Genomic DNA, 4,504 nt, shown 5'->3' with positions numbered 1-4,504 from the left:
TGTGAATTTAGTTGGAAGAGTTTGAAAACCCTCTCGGATAGATTTGAGGATTTGAGAGTCGAAATGTTATCGAAATTTAGTAATTTTAGTATGGTTACACTCGTGGTTGGATGGGGGTTCATATTCCGTAATTTTTGTCGGGTTCCGAGACGTGGGCCCCACGGGTGAATTTTTAGTGCAATTTCGGATTTTTAATGGAAAATGTAGAATTTCATGTGGAATTAAATCCTATAATTTTTATTGACTGAATCGAATTATTGTGGCTAGATTCGAGGTATTTGGAGGTCGATTTGAGAGGAAAAGGCATTGCGGAGTAGGATTTTACTCGAATTGAGGTAAGTAACAGTTATAAATCTGGTCCTGAGGGTATAAAACCCCGAACATTGTGTCGTATGACTATTTTGGAGGTGACGCACATGCTAGGTGACGGGCGTGTGGCCGTGCACCGTAGGGATTATGACTTGGTCCGTCCCGCGAGACTGTGGAATTAATTGGCCTACTATTTAATACATGTTTCCTCTATTTTCATAGAAATTGACTGTACTTCATGTTAGAAATAATGTTTAGGCCTTATGTGATCATTGTTGAGACCTGCGAGGCCGTGTACTTGCTGAATTAGCTGCTAAATTATTGTTTTGTACTTAGTCATAGCTTTTCTTGCTTATTATGCCTCTGTCTCTTACTGTTCATTGTTGATATATGATATTACTTATGTTTGGGCCGTTTATATGATTTCTGAGAGCCAAAGAGACTAGAGATATTGATGACTGAGTGAGGCCGATGGCCTAAGTGTGAGGTTATTGATACTATAGCATGTGAGTTGTCCGTGCGGATCCAGATATTATATTATAGCACGTGAATTGTCCGTGTAGCACGTGAGTTGTCCGTGTGGATCTAGATATTATATTATAGCACGTGAGTTGTCCGTGCGGCACGTGAGTTGTCCGTGCGGCACGTGAGTTGTCCGTGCGGATCCAGATATTATTATAGCATGTGAGTTGTCCGTACAGCACGTGAGTTGTTCGTGCGGATCTAGATATTATTATAGCACGTGAGTTGTCCATGCAGCACATGAGTTGTCCGTGCAGGTTATAGCGCTTGGGCTGAAGGAGCCCCTCCGGAGTCTGCACACCCCAATGAGCGTAGTCGACTACATATATGGATCGGGCTACATGCCGCAGCGATTATTATGAGGTACCTGTTGAGTGTGAGTGTTGATTGATGAGAGTTGAGTCATGAGGGATTGAGAGGCTTGCCCCAGGGGCTATATATACATACATACATACATACGAGTGATGCTTTGCCAGAGGGGATTGTTTTGTGAAATTACTATCTCCACTCATCTTTATACCGAGCCTCTATTAAAAATGTTAAACAAATGTTTTGAACAACTTTCATTGGAACTGGAGTTTTTTTTACGAGATGTTTGGAATTAAATTACTGATTTGGTTTTGTTATTTCCACTGAGATTTTTAAGTTATGATATGAGCTGAGTGACTGTTGCCTTGAGAGGCTGTATTTGTTTTCAGTTAATTGCTGCACCTAGTTGCTATTTATCCTTGTCGTACATATTTATGGAATATTTGATATCTGGGTTATTTGAGTACGCACTGATGAGACTTAAACTGTTAAATTGAAAGTATGGCTATTCTTATTGAAAGTTATTGAGATAACTGTATTTGCATAGCTCGTCACTATTTCTCAGTTCCTTATTTATTTTTGTTACTTACTGAGTTGGTGTACTCACGTTACCCCCTATACCTCGTGTATAGATCTGGTCACGGCGGTTGCTGATTGAGGAGTCAGACTCAGGAGACTATTAAGGTAGTTGCATGGTGTTCGCTGACCTTGACTCTCCTTTCCTTTCATGTTGTACTATTCTATATTTCCAGACAGTATTTTATCAGTCAGGTGTTGTTATCATTTAGATGCTCATGCACTCAGTGACACCGGGTTTTGGGGATGGATTGTTTAGTACTTTTGGAGTTATATTCTATTCTAAAAGGTTTTATTTAATATTAACTACTTCCGCCTTTATTTAAAAGTTCTATTGTATTGAGATGTTGAGTTGAGGCGCCTAAGTACCACGATAGGCGCCATCACGATAGGTGAGATTTTGGGTCATGACATGTAGTCAATGCAGTCTCGAGCTTCTGAAATCTCTTATAACACTCGTCGGACCATCTGAAAAGAGCACCCTTCTAGGTTAACTTGGTCAATAGGGTTGAGATAGATGAAAATCCCTCCACGAACCGGTGATAATAACCCGCCAAACCTAAGAAGCTTCAAATCTTTGTAGCTAAAGTAGGTGTAAGCTAGTTCTGAACTGCATCAATCATTTTATGATCTACTTCAATGCCATTGGAAGATACCACATAGCCCAAAAAGGCAACTGAGTCCAACCAAAACTCACACTTCAAAAACTTGGCAAATAATTGAAGATGTCTCGAGGTTTGAAGAACGATCCACGGATGTTGTTCATGTTCCTCTAGACTGCGGGAGTAATCCAAAATATCATCAATGAAGACGATCACAAAGAAACCCAAATAGGGCTTGAACACCTAGTTCATCAAATCCAGAAAGGCTGTTGGGGCATTAGTCAAGCCAAATGACATCACTAAGAACTTATAGTAACCATTCCAAGTATGAAAAGCTATATTAGGGACATCCATTTCCCTAGTCTTCACTTGTTAGCTAGATCTCAAATCAATAATGGAAAATACCTTGGCACCCTAAAGTTGGTCAAATACGTCACCAATCCTCGACAACGGATACTTATTCTTGATAGTGACTTTGTTTAGCTATGTATAATATATACGCATACTCATAGAGTCATTTTTCTTCTTTACATACAACACCAATCCACCTCCACGAAAGACACTAGGTGTCACGACCCAAACCGATGGGCTGCGATGGGTACCCAAGCCCTACCTGTCAAACACCCCTAAGCATGCATCTAAGATATAAACCTGAATAATATCTGCTGAATTACGAATAATGTACATGAAGAAAATCTGCCTAAAAGGGCATACATACATATACGTGCAACATACGTAGGGCAAGCCGACAAGGCTGCTATAGACAACTATACATCTCAAAACTGGAAGCCGGCAAGGCCACATACTATCCAACTAAACATACTATCTACAGACCTCTAATAGAAACATAACTGTACAAAGACAGGACTGGGCCACGTCTATATATACCCATATATATACAAACATATCGTACCAAAATCAAAAGCAGTTTCGGATCAAGTGGAGCACGCCAACTCTCGTTGATCAAGGATCCTAAGAAAGGGGACCATCAGCTTGCCTACCTACACCTGCGATCATGAACGTAGGCCCCGTGAAATAGGGCATCACTACGAAAAATGTACTGAGTATGTAAGGCATGAAAATCAGTACGTAAAAGACATAGATGAAACATGGAATAAAGAAATCCATATGTAAATCTTAATAACTTTGTAAATTCTGAAATATTTATAATGTCATGCACGTGCGTATATATGTCATGTCATGCATATGTATGTGTGTATATAATATCATCAAGCCACTGAGGCATCCCATCATATTGTCTTGGCCATTGTGGGTAACATCATTAACATATACCAACTGATCAGGTGGTGGTGCGTATATAACACTGTAACATTTTCCCATATCCCATATACATATATTTACATATATATGCATATATAATGTCATCCGGTCATGGGTCAATGCACATGTATAAATGGGTGAAATGCATGAAAAATACGTAATAATCTCAATATTCCTTCCGGATAAACTTTTTCAAATGTGTATTATTCTGAGACCCATGAACAGAAGATAATAATAATTCTCAAGGGGAATCAAGAATATAGACATCCCTAGTATTTCTATGAATATAGTAATTTATGGAAATTATGCGTTTGCTCGTTTCTTTTGTATAATTTGGACCATGCCAAAAAGAAAGAAGGGATGACCTTAATATACCTGGAGTAGGGAAATCTCCGTATAATATTTTTGGCGAAGATTGTACCGTACTCTTTTAGAATCGCAAAATTTGGATGGAATTAAGCTTCTGTTCTTTGAAGCATTTGAACGAATTAAGCTTCTGCTTGTCAAAATGTTTTGAACGAATTTTCAAGCTTCTACTCATTGAAGAAATTGAGCTTCTGTTCTTGAAATATTCAGACTAAGAAAGGATAGGTTCTTTTAGGATTTTTGGTCAATTTCTTTGGTTCCTTTTCTCTAAATGAAACATAGAATTAGATTGTATCTAAATGTTTTCTTATAAAGTTCTAAGTACTATTAGGTAGTCACCTAATACTTAGGATGACTAAGAGTCATTTTGTTTTTCCACGTTACTTGGGGTGTAAATTATTAACTTTTTATCCACTTATTAGTTAATTGGGTAATGTTCCGTTATTCGGTAATTAACTAATTACCTACATAATTTAAAAATTGCCCCAAATTACTTAAAATTCTACTTATTTTTAATATACTTTATACATTATACTACC

The sequence above is a fragment of the Nicotiana tabacum genome, chromosome 5, assembly GCF_000715075.1.
Source record: "Nicotiana tabacum cultivar K326 chromosome 5, ASM71507v2, whole genome shotgun sequence".
Classification (NCBI taxonomy): domain Eukaryota; kingdom Viridiplantae; phylum Streptophyta; class Magnoliopsida; order Solanales; family Solanaceae; genus Nicotiana; species Nicotiana tabacum.
The sequence above is the reverse complement of the archived record's forward strand: the minus strand, read 5'-3'. Positions refer to the sequence as shown.